Genomic DNA, 20,988 nt, shown 5'->3' on the forward strand with positions numbered 1-20,988 from the left:
AAGACCAGGTGATAATGAAAAAGAGATCACAGAGGGTGCTGTAGAATACAGAAGCTGCACATTCTTACAAAGCTTTAAGGTTCCCAGTGCGCAAAACACTTATAATTTGATAGTTGTATAGCCTTTACAAGGGTGACTGACAAAAGTATCTTTAAGTATTCCATTTCAATCTATAAATGGATGCTGACTGCAAGCACTCAGTCGTGTTTTACTATAAAACCACCTTCCCTTGAAGTACCAGTCCCTAAGTAACAGAGAAAAAAGGGAGTGGAAATGTTAGAGGTACTTCAATTCCGCCTGAAGCTTTTATAAACAGCTATATTAAAGGTTAAATGGTTTAACATTCTGCAATATATATACAATATCAGCATATGCTCTGATTTCTGCTAAACTATAAGCAATTAAACTCTCAAAACTTATAAAAAATAAAGAAACCAGATTAAGCACAGTCTGTTGTGACTTAAGTCCTTAATGCTGCCTCTCAAGTAGGTTTTATTATATGTAAAAGACGTTCTCTGTGCCATATTCATCAACACAAATTTAATATAAAATTGTCTTACAAAAACAAAAATGAAGAAGTACTTATTATTCTTTATCGATGCATGTTTACTTAATCACAGTCAAGAAAGATTTGCAGGACTGGTTTTCATCTTGGGTCAGTATCTTTGTGTGGCATCCTAATTTCACTTCTGAAAAAGCACTATCTGGTTACTATAAGGAAGCTTTAGAGATAAGCTTTACATTCAAATGGCTCTAATTTAGGACAACTAAATATTAATAATAAAATTAATCCTAAATGGCATGAAAACTGCTCTCAGAAGGTCATACTCTTTTGAGATCCTCTGTCCAAAAAACCTTTGAAAAATGGACCACCTTTCTTCTATGAATCAATATTGCCCCAGAGTACTATACTAATGCAGTAATTTGATTTGATCTGAATGAGGTATTTGCTTCTACTAGTTTATTAATAAAGTATTATGATAAGAACTTCATTCCTGAGTCAGGGTCAATTCATCAGTTGGAAAAAGACTCAAATCGAACAGGTACAGAGGCTTCTAACCACACTTTCTAATTGTATAACTTTCATAATGGATATAATGGCCCTGGTAATGTACATAAAGAGAGAGTTGGTGATTTCCCTTGGGATTTCTCCCTGTTACCCTATTGTTGCTTCTCTTTAGGGTGATCATTTAAATCTCTAGAAGGTCACATGGTAAACGGGTAAGGTGGTTGAATATTTGGAAATACTGCGTAAGGATTTCAAAGACACAGGAAAGAATGGTGTGGGAAAAACAAGTACAGGCTTGCTAACCCTCTAAAAGGTTGTTTTCTTTGGGGGGCACAGCAATGACTGGTGTGTAGGTATTATAATACTTATAATGTCTGGGGTTAAACTCAGGAGGCCGGAGTCTTTGCACAGAACTGAACAAAGGATGTCAGGCTGACTGAAAGTGGCGAAGGAAAAAATGCTGGTTGTCAGAAACAAAAGTACCTCTATGCTTTTTCCAATACCTGATCCTAGGGAAGAGGAGTTAGGGAGTTTGGAAATGTCAAGAGAAGCATTAATAATATCAAGAGTTAAGGTCTCGTTATGACCTGGCAGGAGGTTGCGGTTGAAGATATGCGGGTAGTTTATATACCAACATGGACCACCAAGAAGAAAACCTCCCTGGTGTGTGCTGAGAGGAATGGTGATTAAATGTTGTTACTATGGGTCAGGAAGGGGGTGACATACCAGTGAGACTGAGAGTGGTAGCAATAGCTCAGTAACATTGAATGGCGGGGGTTGTTTCCCCTCTGGCAGGGAAGTAAAGGAGAGTGAAGGCAGAGGAGAGTGAGGGTAATTATCTGAGTATATTGGATAATAAAGGGAAGTTTATATTAGAGGTTGAAGAAAAAAAAAGAAATACGACAAAGAGTAGACAAAGAATAAAGATGGCAGTGATTAAGAAGGGGAATCCTAAAGGATCTTGTTTCAGTTTCTCGGGAAGAAGCTGATTACTTCATGATGTCATCTGCTTGTTTTATTCGTCTGGGAAAAGCAGTTTATTTCATGTTGTTGTTGGCTTCTGGGGGACTCACAACAGCCCTGAAGTTTCCTGTTGTAGTGGATTTTCATTCAGACTTACACTTACATGTTTCTGAATGGGAAACAGAAACCCAAAGTTGTGATCCTTGGAGTTCCGCAGAGGTACTGGTGCTTAGAAAACAGCATTGGGTCACTTCCCCCTGGGTTCAAGAACGGTCTTTCTGTGACGTCTTTTCTAGAAGTCTAGGTCTCCAATCTAAAGATCATTAAGGGTTGTGCTGGGATATATGCAGGAAAGGCATAACTGACATGTTTGTGTAAAGTATGAGTGTATTTCATAAAATCTTGGCAGTATTTAAGGATATCCAATTGGATTGAATTAGAATTTCCTGAAGTCCAGGAGGGCCATGCGCTAATATTTTACACAGGATAATCTATGTAGACCAGAAGCGGAGAATCAAACTATAATTGCAGCTCAAGGTAGGACTTTGGGCCAACACAGATGACATTCCTCAGAGAGTCTGTATAGTTTGCCTTTAGGATGCTATTGGCACATTCTATCTTTCCATAGCATTGACTGTGGTAAGGACAATGCAGTTTTTGCAAAAATGGAAATATTAAGTTTAATATTTGTCAAATATCCTGAATTACTTTGCCAGTAAATTGAATACCTCTATTATAAAAGAAGAAGAAGAAAAAGGGATTGAATCTTACTGGTGAATCTAGCTATCGTGGCAGCAGTAGCCTGTTTTCAAAGAAAAGCTTCCAACCAACCTGAAAACATGCAGACCATGGTTAGAGTGCTATTTGTACCCATGAGATCTGCGGAGTTGAATGAAATTCATTTGCTAATGGAGAATGGGATCTGGCTTTGGTTCTAGTCTGATTTGAGATGCCATATATTATGAATATACTCAGCATATAGTCAGCATATACCAAGAATATATCAAGATCATCAAGTAAAAATAATCAGTAAGTCTAGAATAGGTCCTAAACATCTGTATGTTAATAAAACTCTATAGGCCAGTGATATGAATCCCCAATTGAAAATCACAAGCCTAGAATATGTTAGGTTCAAATTAAAGATGCAAAGTTGCAATCAAGTTAATATTTAAAAAGATAATTGTAATTAGGATCACACTATACTGTTGTCTAATTTCACACAAAGCATCATCAGGACTCCAATACACGGAAAGATGTCATTGACAGCAAGGGTGATGACAGTTCTCAAAAACTTCACAACATTTCTGAAATATTTATATAAATAACATTTACCCACACAAATTTCATCTAGCGAAGACTAATTTTTTTTTTCTAATTTGACACTGCTTCAACTTATCAATAGTAATTTCTCAAATAAATTTAATTATTTTATCATGTTTCTTTTCATAAGGTGAAGAAACAAATCTTTGTGATTTTTCCAGGAGCCCTGTCCTCATTTAGAATTTAATTTTGGGATGGCAAAATTACAAAAGTTTTCAGACAGTTTGAACACTTGATTTAATAGAATCATGGGTTATTGAGAAAAAACACTTAGCTACCTAGTTAATCAAAGTGGCAAAAAAACGCATAAAAAGCAAACATAGGAGGTACATTATAAACAAATTTAACTCTTTCAAAAGTGAGAAGACACACTGTTCTCCCATCTGAAATTGTTCTGATAAGACATAGAATCTTTCCTTGTAGACTACTCAGAAGATAAAGAAAAATCTTTTACTATCTCTCATTACAAGCAGGCCAGAAATACCCAAGAAAATGTTTTGCATTTTAACAGAGAGAAAACTAAATTAAGTTTTGTGTCAGTATAATACCTGATAAAGCTAAACCCATTAACCCATAGCCAGAGTTGGCAAAGACAAATAAAATTATTTTCTCCAAACGTTCTATGTGTTCAAATTTTATCTTCTACTTTCTTCTTTAGGACAATACTACTTTCTTTTTCATTAATGCATCCTTCATACTCTGCATACTCTGCATTATTGCTCCTCCTGTATTCCTGTGCTCATGTATTAATCGTAAATTTTAATCACAGTAACTTTTATTTCACAGACAAAATGAAGAGGTGAATGACTGTGAATTTGTCTGTCACACATCAGTATCTTGTAACAGACTAGCTTAGTTTGTCAGACAACTAATTTCACGAACTTATCCTATTAAAAATGCTACACACCTCATCGCTGAGTATCACTACAGTTGCCTTTGAAGTACTCCCCTTGGGAAGCTTGCACCAACGCCAGCACCTAGTCCACCCTTCACAGCAATTTAGAACTCTTTTTCTGGAATGGTCATCAGAGCTGTCGTTGTATTACCCTTGATATCCTGAATGTCATCAAAATGTCTTCCTTTCAATATTTCCTTTATCTTTGGGTAAAGAAAGAAGTCATTTGGGGCCAGATTAGGTGAGTAGGGAGGATGTTCCAATACAATGATTTGTTTACTATTAATAGCTAAAAACTCCCTCGCAGACAGTGCCGTGTGAGCTGGTGCATTGTTGTGATGCAAGAGCCACGAGTTGTTGGCAAAAAGTTCAGGTCATCTAACTTTTTCATGCAGCCTTTTCAGCACTTCCAAATAGTCAACTCAGTTAACTGTTTGTCCAGTTGGTATAATACAAATTCATAATGATTAATTCCTCTGATATCAAAAAAGGTTAGCAACATCATTGCCACAAGTTCATGAACTTAATTGTCAGATAACATACAAATATATAGATTATAGATTTAGATAGATGGAGATGGATATAGATATAGATAGATATTTATCAGGACTTTTTATACCCATATACATCTCTTAATAGTGTACTTCCTCAAAGTGGCAAAAATGAGCACATTTATAAATAGATCCAAATATATAAAAAGTCTCTCTTTGTAAGATATAAAAATAAGGGACAAAAGTATATAAACTTAAAATTATTCTTAGTATTTAATATTTAAGTATTCTCTCTTACTTAGAAGTGACCTAGGTATCTAATGAATATCCATTAATTTACTTAATTTAGCTTAAGTTTGGAATTCTAATTTACTTAAAGATACTAGAAACTATCTTCAAGTAGACATATTAAAAAATACGATTGATGAAATAAAGTTGTCTGAATAATGCCTTAATTTGGTTAAGCTCAAATTTACATTTTTCCAAATCTTAAACATCTAATAGATACAATGTTAATGTATTCAAAGAGTAAAGTTGCATACGTTTGGGAAGAACATATCCAAGTGTTAACGAAGAACAAGAGTTCTTGTATCGTTACAAGGAAGGAATTCCAGAACGTATGGAATGAGCCACGTGAATAAACCCAAGCAAGTAGTGAATTTATTAAAGTAAAGAAAAAGAGTACACTCCCAAAATAATGGGCATGGGCAGGCCAGGAGGAGGGCAACTGCAGCTAAGGACAAAGAGGCTGAGGATTTTATTCAAATGACGGCATGAAATATTCAAGATTTAGGGGTGCAGTTGCAGGCGGTTCCAGGCGGGTCCTCACTGACTACTCCTTCCCATGGGGAGGTGGGACTCCCTTGTTTTTACTTGGCCCTTGTCAGAATAGTCATGGTGACATGACTGGGGTGGGGTGTCTCTGCCTAAAATGCTAATAGTGCTCTAATCCATTACAATTATCTGTAGCTGCACCTTTTCTTAAGAATGATCCCACCTTCTCTCTTTCCTTTGTCTCCCCTCACATCTTTCTTCCTTTCCTACCCCCTCTCTCCCTGTGGCCCTGTTCTTTCTGGCTACAGTAACACAAGTGAAATAAGATGCATGCTTTTTCTATTACTTGACATTGATAAGTGAGAACACAACTGTTTTTATTTAACCAACGATATTCAAAAAGTCTTGTTTGTCAAAAATTTTCCTAAATTATGTGAAGTTGAATTCTTAAAACATTTGAGTTAGTTTCTAAAGGAATGCTTTTATTTTTCATATTGAAAGTTTCATCCCCGTACTTGTGGGACATTTTAGTAATAGTCAATTAATATAAGCATGTATTTACCCCTAAACCAATCAGAATACAGCACTTTTAAGAGATTATATAATCTAATTTGGTAACACAATACAGAGGTAGGAAAATACTACACAACTCCCAGGTATCAGCACACATGCAGATACAGAGCACTGTAGCTCAGAGGACAGTGGAGACCACAGACTTACAGTGTCTGCCATTTGGGGTTGTAAATACTCCCACCATGGCCAATGTCAGGTCATCAACAAGATGTTGTTACCAGTTGCAGTGTTAGGAAGAGCTGTGTAAAGAGTCTATTGTGAGCTGGTGTGAACCAGGTCCAGCACACCAATTCTGCCTTTGTTAAAAAAGTAAACGCAATTAGGTGAATTTATAATTTTACCTTTAATGTAGTTTTTCAAGATTCTTGAGGAAAATATTCTAGTTATGACTAACTGTAGTTTATGTATTAATATTTGAGAAGACTGGCCATACTATAAAATTACTGGAGTTAAAAACATGCATATACATCGACTGTGATGATGCACAATTCTTAATCAACCAACTCTCCAATTCTATAAACAAAGAAAAGAAAGACAAGTGAAAGATAATTACAGACCTCTTAAGAGAACTAATCAGGGATTAGCACATGAAGGTAATTTAGAAGAATAATGTTATAAATTAATTGAACAAGAAAGATAATTAGAAAAACAGGATTACCTAAATTAGAAAGGTGAAAACAATGAGACTATATTCTATATCTAACACAATTTTAGACAGTTTTCACATTAAATGTTATATTTAATGATGGTTACTTATATTTGTACAACCATGTACAATTTACATAATACTTTCATATATAATTTTTCACTCTTAAGCAATCGCATCATTTTTGCTTTTCCAGAATAGCATGAAAAGATGTGGAGCTATCAAATTTATTCTAGACAGCATGACCCTTATATTACTAAAATTTAATTTTATAAAAAGAGAAAACAAAATCATACTTATGAACACAGATAAGGAAATATGAAAGCATTAGCACAGAATTCAGCAATATATTAAAAGTGTAATATATTACTTAGTGTTTAACTCACAAATGTAGGGATAGTTCAATAAAAATAAATCTATTAATATTAATATACTGCAGTAGAATACAGTGGAAAGTATATTGGTTCTGAAACCAGATTCCCTGGATTTGTACCTTTGATCTGCCATATTGTTCAAAACACATTTTTCGCTCTCCAATTTTGTCATTTTAGGAGTGTATACTCTTTTGACCCTTTGATATTGGGCTTGGTTAGTTAGCTGTCTTATTTTTCCTGTGGAATGCAGGTGCCGGGTATGAGCTGAGGCTTTTAGAGGCATCACAGGTTGCCACCATTCCTCCTGAGGGTTATCAGTCCTCCACCATGGAAACAGCATGCTCAAGCCGGAGCTCTTTTGCCTGGGTGCCCAAAGTGAGAAACGTGGAGCTGATCTGAACAAAATCTAAAGCTTAGAGTCCAGTTGGCTCACGTTATCACAGTGTAAACGTGATGAATTGCAACCATCCGGCAAAGTCATGAACATGACATCACTGTTAGTGTAAACCACTGATACATTTGAGGGTCTGTTATACTGCATTATAAACCAAGTAGCTAATACACTAGCTCTGTGGGCTTCAGAAAGTTCTTTAACAGTTTTACACTTTAGTTTCTTCTTCTGTAAAAGATAAAATATAGTACCTATGTCATAGATTATAGTGAGGATTAAATGATTTAGTACATGTAAAGTACTTACAGCAGTGGACAATACAGCGAATATTCAGTAAATGTCAACATGGAAACAACTGAGGTGCCCTTCAATGGAATACTGGATAAAGAAGATCTGGTACATACATATAATGGAATATTACTCAGCCATAAGAAAAGATAAAATACTGCCTTTTGCTGCAATATGGATGGATCTTAAGAATATCATGCTATGTGAAATGAATCAGATGAAAAATTCAAGAACTATATGATTTTACTCATATGTGGGATATAAAACTGAAAGCAACAAATAAGACAAACAAACAAACAAAAACTCATAGACAGAGACCACAGTTTAGTGGTTATCACTGGAAAAGGGGGGAGATAGAAAAGGATAAAGGGAGTCAAATATATGGTGATGAAAGATTTGACTTTAAATGGTGAAGACACAATGTAATATATAGATGATGTATTATAGAATTGTACATGAAACCTATATAATTTTATTAACCAATGTCACCCCAATAAATATAATTTAAAAAGTCAGCATTAGAAACTGTGGTATAATTTAATTTGCTGCTACAAAAAGTATAACATTTTAATAGCATTTAAAGAGTAGAAATATAATATTACCTCTTCAACATTTTGAAGAATATCTTTTTAAAATAAATAGCCAGTTATATTTTGTATGAAATTATGCCTTATAGAGTATGTAAACCATTCATTACACAGATTATAGAGTACGTAGACCATTCGTTCGTTAACTTCATTTAGTGTTCAATTCCCAGAAAAATCATTGTCTCTCTTAGTGACAACATTAATTATATTAATATATAATATTATTAAAATTATTAATTTAAGATAATTAATCCATTACATTTTGATCAATATTTATATTTTTCCAAAATATGAGACCAAAGATTGTTATTTAAGTGCTCAAATTTCTATTTCCCTACATGTGTCTCTATTTCTGATATAGTTCCAGAATTCTACCTCCCAAAGAGACAATTATTTGTTTAATAATACAGCCAGCAATCAGATTTTAATTACATCTTTTCTCAAGGTGATGTAAAACTTTCCTAGGTCCCAGGTCCCCAAACAACACAAAATAAATTACAGTAATACTCTATAATGAATACTTAATATTTATCAGGTGAATAAATGTAAACATTGTAAATCCCAGAATACTGTGTCAGGGTTGAATGTGTGAATTTATGTAGATTTCAAGTTGAAGGCAAATAGAAAGCTTAGTTACAGTCAAATAAATAGTAATAATGGAGCTATTTCTAAGTGTATGCATTATTGATCAGTAAATATAGATTGATGCTTTAAAATATAGAATATATGTAGACAAAATGTACAATTTCAAAACCTATCACAGTGCAATACTAAGTTAATCAACCTAAGATTAACCACACGAAATATTCCTATTTTCATAGCTTTTTAAAATTCCTAGATAGCAGGATTTACAAAGTCAATGTCAATAGGGGCCTGACAAGTAAAATAAATGAGTGAAATTGCAAACTGGAAAGTATATGTTTTTCAAATAGAGTGGCATGTCGTTAGCTCTTCTAATTGTTCCTGAGAACAAATATAATTCTAGCATTTTAGATTAGTCTTTCAAGGAAAGACAGATTGTGATTTTTATATTAGCTCTCTAGACTACAAAGTGTTCACAACAAATTTAATTATTTTTAAATCACTAAGCAGCCAAAACAAACCAGTTGTATAGTCCAACAATGTTCAACTCCTGTCCTATATTATAGCAGGATATTATGTTTCGCCCTCTTTTTTTAATTCTTCTCAATCATCTCCATTTTTTTTTTTTTTATCAACATGACCTGGCTCCACGTTACTCATCCTCTCCTAACAAAATCCTCAAATCTACTTGTTTCATCCAGTTATCTAGCCCCAGAGGGAAGGTATGCTCATTCTTAATCATGTATCTTTGCTTATGGTGTACAATCAATCAATCAATAAACAAATAAATAGAGTTAACCATTGGTTTTGCCTTTTTGTAGCAAGACTTTTTGAATGTTTAATGGAAAGAAGCAGGGGTATATATGTTTTTGAGATGGAGGAATAGAGCGGGGCGAGCATAGTATTTCATGCCCTGTCCTATCAAATTCCTGAGCGTGACATTTTACAAAGAATGAGAAAGAGCTGTTAGACATCTTCATTAATTTATTTAATCCAATTTGTTAAGGTCTTTCTGTGTATTGGCAATGTGGTAGGTACTACGGATGAAGAAATGATTAAAAGTCATGAACTTTCTCTCATAGATTTTAATCATCTAGCAGAGGAATGGATAAGAGAAAAATTGTTGTATAAATATCAATTTACTTACAATTCTGAAAGCCACATAGGTGAAATATAGTGTGTTGTGAAAATAGCTAATGGAGTACTCACTTACATCAAGAGAGTGTGTGAGCTAACCTTTAATCTTGGACTTGCAGAATACCTAGAAATTACCAAGGCAAAGAGAATAAAATGCCTAGACAGAAAACATAGCATCAATAAATTGTTGATATTTTGCCCAAATTGATCTCTGTCCTTCTCTCTTCTCTCTTCTGTCTTCTCTCTTCTGTCTTTTCCTCTCTTCTCTCCTCTCTCCTCTCTCCTCTCTCCTCTCTCCTCTCCCCTCTCCCCTCTCCCCTCTCCCCTCTCCCCTCTCCCCTCTCCCCTCTCCCCTCTCCCCTCTCCCCTCTCCCCTCTCCCCTCTCCCCTCTCCCCTCTCCCCTCTCCCCTCTCCCCTCTCCCCTCTCCCCTCTCCCCTCTCCCCTCTCCCCTCTCCCCTCTCCCCTCTCCCCTCTCCCCCCCCTCTCCCCTCTCCCCTCTCCCCTCTCCCCTCTCCCCTCTCCCCTCCTCTCTCTCTCTCTCTTCTCTCTCTCTTCTCTCTCTCTCTCTCTCTCACACACACACACACACACACACACACACACACTTTTTGTGAAACTTTTGAAAGTCAGTTGGAGAAATCATGCCCCTTTAACTATAAAATAATTCCGCTAGCCATTTATTTTTGTAGAAACAGTGCAAGTGCATATCTCATTACCAGGTCAAATTTAATTCTGTTAGAAAATTCTCATTCATAATGGACTAAAGTTTTAGTTTCTTTCAAGTGGAAAAATAATACTACCTTTCTAAATAGTTTCTGAACTTTTATAATTGTTTAACCTATACTTAATTTGACAATATTTCTTAAGCAACCTGATTTTATCAGGCATTTTTAAAGCATATTATCTGTTTCTCTCATTATTTATTAGGATTCAGGACTTCATTACAATGTGAGTATCAACTGGAATCTTGCAACATGGTGACTCTGAGTTAGTTTTATTGCCTAATTACAATGTTAAGTGCTCAAAAATAGAAACAAAAATAAACACAAACTGCTCCTAAGCATTTAATTTGCACGGTGGAAATAGAAGCATATGGGCATATTCCAGAGTATCTTACTTAGCCACGGAGATTCAACATTCAGAGCGTATCGTCATGTTTTAGAGGGAGGATTAAGAACATCAATGAGTAAATTATGAGATCAGTGAAGACAGATCTTCTCGTTATGATATGCTTTACGTTCAAATATTTCAGGTTTTCAGGTCTGCTTTTTTCAGTTAAGATTGATTTCACTCTATTTTGATGTTTCATGTAAAAATATTTAGGGTACGTACGTATTATTTTTTATTTTATGATTTATTGCTTTAGTTACTATTTGACTAGTTCAGATAAAGTAGAATAAGAGGTCTTTTGTACACCACCAGGAAAAATGTTTTAGTTTTATTATTATTGACTAAAATAAGGATGGAGTACATGCTTTTGCATATCTACTAATGTTGGGCTCTATAATTCCCAATGTTATGGTTAATTTAAGTTGCAACATCTAATTCAATAATCTGGCATTATATATCGGCCTACAACTCCATTTTTAGCTAAAAATCTCTTTCTGCTCTGAGTGTTGCATATTTGTAAATCCACCACAACTTATCTCTCAAGTTTATATGGGAAGTAGGATGAGATATAGGGTAAAAACCCCTATGGCAACCATGCTGTTAGGACCTGGATTTGACCTAGCCATGGAGAATTTCTCTGAGTTCTCTAAGACAGTGATGACTGAAATGAGATCTGTGATTTTAAGAACTGTGCCCTGGAAGAGCATGTCTGGAAATGGGGTTGGATATATCCCTGTGTCTAAGTGAGAAGACCAATATTCTTATTCAAAATTAAATGTACTCAAAATTAAAGTGTTCCTATGATAATAAGTTAAGAATTTGAGTCACTCTAAAACATGAAAGAAAAAATTTAAATTTGTTGTGATTTGGAGAAGAAACATGAAAAGCTTAGAGAAAAGGCCATGTTACCACAGGTACATTTAAAGGCAGAAATGAGTTTCTGTTGTATAGTTTTAATGATATTTATATGAGCCAATAATGGATTTGGCTCTTATAATTAATAATAAAAAAATAAAGTTCATTGGGATTTAGCTCTGCCTTGAAACTAATATAGCCTAATTTCTTCCTATAATAATTTTTTCATAAAGCTAATATTTGATGTTCTGTAGGTTTGATTCTATTTTATTATTCATTGGCCTTTATCGAATGTGAAGAAACTTTTTTCAGGTTTATGACACATGCTGTAGGTAAAAATTTTGTTCACCAAAGAAAGTATAGTGCTTTATAAAAATTCCTTTTTCTGCCAAGAAGATTTGATGCATCTTAAATATGCACTTGAAAAAAATGATCTTTCCTGTCAGGCTTAGGCCTGAGAGAATGTGTCATAAAATAGCCTAGAACAGAATTCTGTCTCCATACAGTGTCCAGTTAGAGCTATTTTAGCTACTATCTTAAAAGTGTTATCATTTGTGTTTGAGGCCTATCTGTATATTAGTCCCCTGCTCAGCATGATGAAAATGCTCTATTATATTCAGCATTATCTGTTATGATTATATACTTATTTCCTTATATTTTTCTGCCATTGGTGCCACGATGTAGGAAGAACATATATCATTCCCCAAATGTACAGATGCAAACCCTGTCCTTTGAACAAGACCATATTGTAAGCAATGGGCAGGACCAGTTTCATCTTTAAACGATCATTCAAGTACACTTAACCAAAAAGCCACTTCCACATTCAACGATTCACATAGCAATACATGGAAATAAGATGCATAGAACTAAAGTCTTATAATACATGGATGCAATTTCCTTGAGGAGATTGATTTGGACAAGTTAGAGAAAAGGAATTTCAGAAGAAGGAACACTAGGTGTGAAAACTGAGAAATAATTACAATAACACACATTGATTTAGCTTATTTATGACAGGTCCTGTACAAGCCATTTCTAAGCATATTATGCTATTCCTTACTTTATATTTTCCTCATTAATACATATAGGTTAAACTTACAAACATTGGTTTAGGTTTGAATACATTTATGTTAACATTCAGTGAAAGGGTGCATTTCAACAATATTAAAATTATATGAATTATAATCCTAATCTACTTTTCTCATTAAGTCACAGTTTATTTATGGTTATTTTTCTTCAAATAACAAGCTACTTTTTCATTAGTAAATATCCTAATATGCTCGTAGACCTTCAGAACTACTGAGTTATTTAAATGTAAAAGATTTGCATGATTTTTTTTTATTATCTCATTGGTCAAAACACTTGAAATAGATCAAATTAAAATACCACCTGATTTCAAGTAGATTTCAAACAGTTCAAATGACAATAATAATACGTCTAATTATAAAAAAATGGTGAAGCACAAAATCTCACTCTCCTGTTAAATATAAGTTTTACAACATACAATAATTTTTGAAAGAAAAACAATTATGAAACTTAATCATTGAATTTCTTATTCTTGGGACTAGCTGTATAATAAAAATACTTTTAAAGATTCACATTAATAATTGGCATATCATCATAAAGATATTTACTAGAAATCTGTTACCTAATTTCCATATGCAGAGGTTTAAACCAGTCATTCTCACACCTGTATTCAACTTAGAATTACCTAGAAAGATTTTTCTAAATTTCCATTCCCAAGACCCACCCAAGTCCAATTTACAGAGTGTCTCTGGAGATGGTGCCTGAGCAAAGATATTTGTAATATCTCCCCAGATGATTCTATAGTTTGGGAACCACTGGGCTACCAAAAGCAAACGACCATCTGGGGAAGAAATAAACTATTAGGATACAAGAATGCTGCTCTATTTTGTAAAGCAATTCCTCCAAATGAAAAGTGGTGCATTTTCCCCAAAAGAGCTAATAATTACTCTCTAAAGTACGACATGGAATCAAGTATTTTCCTAATCTTTGCTTTAATACCCCCTTCAACAACACGCTGTATGAAAAGAGTGCTAGTTAAAAGAGAGAAGAAGAGAGAGAAGGCAAAGTGTCAAAACAGTTAGGTATTTTATCTATACATTATTTAGATGAGGTCATAAATAATACTGCCATTAGGCTAACACAATGAAGACCTTTTATTGAGTTGGCAATAAGGATGTTGCTGGTTTATTTTGAAAAATGAAAACCAGTCTTGCCTTTCCTCACCTATCTCACCCATTGCCCTGAAGTAATTGTCTTTAGAGTCGCTAGTAGATTAGGTAACGTAAGTGGCATATTCGAATCTAAAATTATTAAAATATAAGAACATCATAATAAAAAGAATAACTAGAAAAGAAAAGAAAAAGGCCATAGGCAAACTCCTCATATCGCAGAATGAATGAAATAGTCTTGGAATAATAACCAGAAAATGTCCTACCTACCTACCTACCATCTCTTTGCTTTGGCAAATTGCAAACTATAAGAAGTTATCATTTGCTTTTTTTCTTTGCTATTGTGGTTTAGTAGAACTGAATAATCTTGAAGATTCTAAAGCACTATGGAAGATGAGGTGTAAGTTCTGATGAATGTTAGAGCCACTTACTACTCTATCCTCAGTATGCCAGGGAGCCAAACATTTAAGAGCTTAATATGCATGAGGTTTTGGAGAAATTGGAATCTTCATACATCACTGCAAAGATTGTAAAATGATGCATCCACTTTGGAAAACAATTTGGTAGTTCCTTAAAATGTTACATATAAAGTGACCATATGACTCAGAAATTCCACTCCTGGGAATATACCCCAAGTAAATAAAAACATATGTCCATATAGAAATGTGTACATCAATGTTCATGGCAGAATTATGCATAAAGACAAAAAGTGGAAAAACTCAAGTGTCCTTCAAGCGATGAATAGATAAATGAAATGCACATACAATGGAATCCATACAGTGAAATATTATTTGGCACTCAAAATGAAGTATTGATATATCCTACAACATGGATGAACCTTGAAAACATTATGCTAAGTGAAAGAAGTCATCATATGTGCCAATAATAGATAAATTTTTAAACACAGAATGTAGATTAGTGATTGCCTGGGACTGGGCACAGGGTAGGGAAGAATGAGGAGGGACTGCTAATGGGTCATATCGCTTCCTTTGCTAGTGATGTAAATGTTCTAAAATTAGATTATGGTGATGAATGTACAACTCTGGAAATAGACTAAAAACCACTGAATTGTGCGATTTAAGTGGTTGAATTGCATGTAGGGTATCTGAGAAATATTTCAATAAGTCTTTTTTTAAATGTGTTATTATTAGACTTTTAATATGTACTATTAGACTGACAGACTGATTTTACCTGGAAACAGAAAGACAAGGACTTGGCCCAGAAAAAGCAAATAAAAACAAGAGAGCTCCTTGGGGCTATAGCCTATGTGCCCAGGACTTGGGGAGAATAAGGGTGAAATTGCTGTTCAAATGCCTTCAAAAGTAATTAAGGATCAAGAGGATGTTTACTGTAAAACTAATAAAGGAGATAACTTACATTATCTACTTGTAAATTTTAAAACGATATTCGTATTCAATAAAAATTAAAAGTCTATACCTAATATTTGGCTTTATGCTTGAAATATAATTCTTTCTCCCAAAACAAATATCTTGAAAGAAAACTGCTTCTACTTATTTTTGAATTCTGTTCCAATTAGATTGCTCACACCCCCAGAGGTGAATGGGTTAAATTTTTAGGAAGAAAATGTTTTATTTTAAAGGAAAAAGAGGAGGTACCGCTCAACCCTTTTACATTTATATATACATTTACAAACACCACACCAACAGACTCTGGTTTGATTGAAAAACATGGAGAAACACCTGCAATTCCTTTGTGACTTCAATTCCTGGATCAAATGATGTCAGCCCCTGATATTCACTCTTTCCATTGGCAATATGACCTTTTTAGAGGCAGCGTTGTGATATGAACACAACAACCTAATGTGTGAAAACCAACATTTGTATCTCAAAAAAACAAACAAGTATTTCACTTAGCCATAGATATGGTGAGTGTATTCTCTGTCTACCCTGACAAGCATTGAATATGGAAATGCAACTATGTTAAGGAGAATCTTCTCTCCAGTGTAGAGTTGTAAGAACATAGCAATGCCATATGCAGCATACAGAGCACAGGTCATGATACTGGCTTCCTTTCGGATCCTGTTCAGATTCTCTCTCACACTCTCCTTCCTCACTGTATCCAACAGTCCTTGTATCTTTCTCTCTTCTTGATTCCTTAGACATTCCCTAGGTTTTTTCTTGCCTTGTATTTTGCTCTCTACAACTTAGAATAAAATTTATCAAATATCTCCCTAATAAAATATTAATTAAGGCAGGCTCACTACTACAACTGCTAGACCCCAACAGCACAGTCACAACAGAAGTTTATTTCTTGCTCACAACAGCCACGAGCAGGCAAGTCTGTCAACATAGCAGTTCTACTCCCCGTATACATTCAAGACCCAGCTGGCAGAGTCTCTGCCATCTTCTACAAGTGGCCTCTAGGGTGACCTCACATCACCACTGGATCCAGCTGGCAGAGGAAAAGGGGGACAGCATGGTTTTGAGTATCTTTAGTGTCAGAACTGGAGGGTTGCCCATCACTTCCATTCATACTTCTCTAGCTAAAAATTGGTCAGCTGAGCACATGTAAACAGAAAGGAGCGTGGGAATTTAGTGTAGCTTAGTATCCCAGAAGGAAGAGGAAAATATAGATTTGGGACTTTCGTGATTGGGTAGAAATTTCTGCCATTTTCCAGATATCATTTCTCTAAGTGGAAATTGTTATCAACAGGGTTGAGATAAAATAGATATGAGCAGAGGGAGAGGTAGATAAAGAAGGCCAAAGTGAGAAATCCCAGTTACTGTTTTTGGTTTTTAAAGTGACAAAGTCACCCCTGATAAGAGAGGTTGAGACAATTAGTAGGATTGACATATGTAGAAATCAGGGTAAACCTATGCTGTTAGGAAAAGGGTCCTTATACCAGATTCTGAAATCAAAGGAAGTATAGCTACTTAAGATGTTATTCTTAAAAAACAAAACAAAACAAAAACAGCCCTTAACTGTAGCAACAGTTGTACAAAAATTATAAAGAAACTTGGGTAACTATACTGTCCCCCCTTTTCCAAAGATTCCTCTTGCTAGTAGCCAGTCCAAAAAAATCTGACACAATACAAACACACACACACACACACACACACACGCAAATCCTGTAAGAAATGTCGGACAAATAGCAGTGAAACAACTAAAACACACAAAGAAAAATACTATCTCAAGACAACAAAAATTGTTAACACAACATTAAAAATTAGACAAAAGCATTAAAAAATTAAGAAGTCGTTTAATTGTATTTTAGATAAATATTAACACAGCTAATCCTATTGACTAAATTTAGGGGAAGAGGACAGAAGTTAATTTGCTGTTTTTATCTTTGCTCAATCAGAGCCATCAGATATACATTAATGCAGCCCTTCCAGCTTTCTTTGTGTAATGTTTACCTTGTAAAGGTTATTTTTTATGCTCAGTGAACAGATCATTCAATAATGATGGCAAACAGAAACAGATTATTTATCAACAAAAGATCTATACTTAAAACCAAAGGCAGAAGGATAATGATTCCAGATATAATCAAAGACAAAGAGGAAGGAAAAAAGATCTTGAGAAATAATAAATATAAATGAATATTTACTCTGCAAAATAGTACTAGTATTGATTTATCAGGTTAACATATATGTAGAATTTGAAAAGCATGAAAAATATAGAAAACACAAATGGAGTTAAATATATCTAATTCTGTCATTATCAGAAGCGTGCAGAGAAATAATTTGTATGAGACCTTAATACCACAATGCTACATGTCCAATTCTCTAGATATTCCATAACATAACATTTTGTGAAGATACAAATGTTACATTTTGCACTGTTCAATGCTGTTGCCCAGCCACAATGAGGACTTGAAATGTTGCTTCTGTGCCACTTTTTAATTTAATTTTAACAAATTCAATTTTAATCAGACATGTAGCTAGTTGCTATCATATTGCACAGCAAAGCTCTGGGATAATAGGTGAAATGACAGAGTAAGTTAATAACTAACTATGTACTATGTAGGTAATAGAGAAAATGGTCTAAAATAAATATTTGATTAATTCAAAAACAAAGGAAACTAGGGAAGTATTATTGAAAATAAACTTTTCCAGAGAAATTTGTGTTTGCTTCTGCCAGTTGCATGTAGGCTCCACCACCCTGGCACTGCTTTAAATTAAAATATCCTTTTAAGGTTTCTAGGAAAACTGAAGTCTGAATTTCACTGCAAAGGCACAGGATGCCCATAGAGTTATGAATTCTCAGTGGAAATACATAACTTTTCCTCCTCTTCTTTTGCCAACTTTGAGACAGGAAAGTCTCTTAGTGCTGCATTCTTCACAGCAGGATTGATTTCTATATCACCCCTTACATTGCAGCTGGGGCCTTTGAATTTTCTATGAAATCCTCCACTTTGACTGTATATAAGATTTTGTTTCTTATCTACAAATCCTACATTCAGGTCATACATTCTTTGACTCAAGATTTGGCAGAAACTTTCGGTGGTAAAGTCATCTTTGGCACCAGTTACCTCATAAAATGTCTAATTTCACCTTTTCTTTGATTCTGAATTTCATGCCAGTTTGAGGATGTATTTTTATTACTTTCTTAATCACTCAGAATATTAGCTTTTGGTCTAGAGAGATGTCTAGTTTCCTTACCACACCATACCATCCAAAAATATAGGGCAATATGTTCTCTCTGACATTTTAGCCAATGTAACAACTGTTTATTCTTGGCACATATACATTTTTGGTTTTATCATTAAGGTGCCCCAACTAATTGTACTATTTTACAATGTTATGATTCTTCATTATTACTACTGAAAGAAGAAACTATTTCTTTTAGAAATAGCATAAGATTTATATCTCATATTTCCCATTTTCTAATCAATATTTTGTGAGAATGAAGAGAGTAAGTCTACAAAATGTATAATGTCTATGCTGGATGTTTCTTCCCTAAAAGGAAGACGGAAATGGAAGGTAAATTAGGAAATAATCTCTGAGGTATCAATGTCTAGTAGAAAAACGACCAGTTTGCTTAGTAGTAATATTGAGATTTTTTTTTTTTTTTGGGGGGGGTTGGTTTCTTTTGCTTTGTTTTTTGGGTTACTTTTTTCTTTCCATGGACCTATGCTATGTAATTTAATTTTTCAATGATTCCACTTTTCCATGACAGAATTAAAACGTGTATTCTAAGACAGTCTAATAATCATGATCAAACATCATCAGTCAAGCCAATCTTTCAAATGAGGACAGGCTAATTTCTCTTTTGTCTTTGCTTATCACTTACTGTGTCTAACGTTTCTTTTCCAAAAGAGAAGACGGTACTTGAAACTCTCTTCTGTGCTCTCCTGGTAGAATGAGTAGGTTATTTTTATCTGCTACATCAAAATATAAAACATATGCCTTAAAGGTGCTTCTAGTATATGGCCTAACCACTATTATTAGTAGTAAGACATTTTAAATAGATTATCCTCATTATTTTTTGACAATGGAAATAAAACTGTAAAAGGATACTTAACGAAAAGATGTAAAACACTTTTTTAAAGAACGATTGGCAACCAAGAAAGCAACAAATTACTGAGGGCATAAAATCAAATAGTTATTTCTTATGAATCAAGTTAATATTAGCAGTATATGTTTGATTGAATAATCTTAATACTCGGAAATTCATATTTACAGACTAATTTAATAAATTCATTATAAAGCATTTATTTTGTCTCTTTTCATATGAATTTCACTAAATGTTATTCCCATACTTAATCTGAGTCACAGAATGAAGGCGTTTTGGAATGCAAAGTGGCTATTGAAGGAAAATCTTGTACATAACATAGGATTGCACGGCAGGGAGATACTTTTTAACTATCCTGCCTAGTGGCCAAATGACATGTTTAGTTACCCTCCCTGGTCACAGTTTCCTCACAGTGTTAACATAAGGAACGGACATCAGATTAACCTTAGCATGGCACCTTGCTCATAGGAAGTGTTACATCAAAGTCTCTATTATGGAAAGAATACAGAAAATGCAGTCTAAAGATACTGAATTTGTATCCTGGCTGTTTCATCTTCTCTGGATGGCTTTGTTTTTCTCAACAATACATGGGAAAATTATAACTCCCTAACAGGTCTGTGGTGAGAGTTATGTAAAGTGGCATACATGAAGTTTCTAGCCCTGTTCTTCATGTACACATCCACTAAACATCATTGCTTCTTCCTTCTCCATCTTTTTTCCTTCCCTTCCCCAAACTCTGTCTTCAGTCATAAGATAAGTGAGTACCAGTGAAGCCCTTTGATTTACCCACAATTAGGGACTAGTTGCAAGTGATGGGCACTTGAATTTTGGGTTTCTGTCTCTTGCCAAGACACAAGTTGTTATATAGCTTTTGAGGGTAACTATACATTACCTTGAATATGCTTCTGTTATTGCTGTATTTTCAACGGATTCTTTCTGAGTCTCCATTTATTCCAACTCAACATACTTTACTAGTTTGTATGGAGTCTTTGGAACCAAATATGTTCTATTTTCTTTTGTGATGATAGAATAAAGAAGAGGAAAACTGACTAAAAATAGAGGGATTTTTATTTTATTTTATATTTTTCTAAGATAGCTTATCTCACTTGTACCTTCCAACTTTTAAGATGTGGAATACTAGCAATCATGCTCTAAGTAAAAATGTTCTTTGGGCTATTATTTTAAATAATATTAAGATAAAAAATGATATTGTGTCTTTAAATGTCTGTGTCTTAACACATTGTAGCAATTTTGAATGTCATTCTATTACATTTTGGTGCTAGTTTATTCCTAGTTCCCTAGAGGAGTATATCTTCAGGCACAT

General features: G+C 34.3%; 1 pseudogene; it reads left to right on the plus strand.

Annotated features, from left to right (window-relative positions):
• The first annotated feature begins 1,591 nt into the window (after window positions 1-1,591).
• LOC109456661 (cilium assembly protein DZIP1-like) overlaps window positions 1,592-20,988 on the plus strand; it is an 83,673-nt pseudogene continuing 64,276 nt past the window's right edge.

The sequence above is a fragment of the Rhinolophus sinicus genome, chromosome 1 (genome assembly GCF_057876585.1).
Source record: "Rhinolophus sinicus isolate RSI-liver-muscle chromosome 1, RSI-T2T, whole genome shotgun sequence".
Taxonomy (NCBI): domain Eukaryota; kingdom Metazoa; phylum Chordata; class Mammalia; order Chiroptera; family Rhinolophidae; genus Rhinolophus; species Rhinolophus sinicus.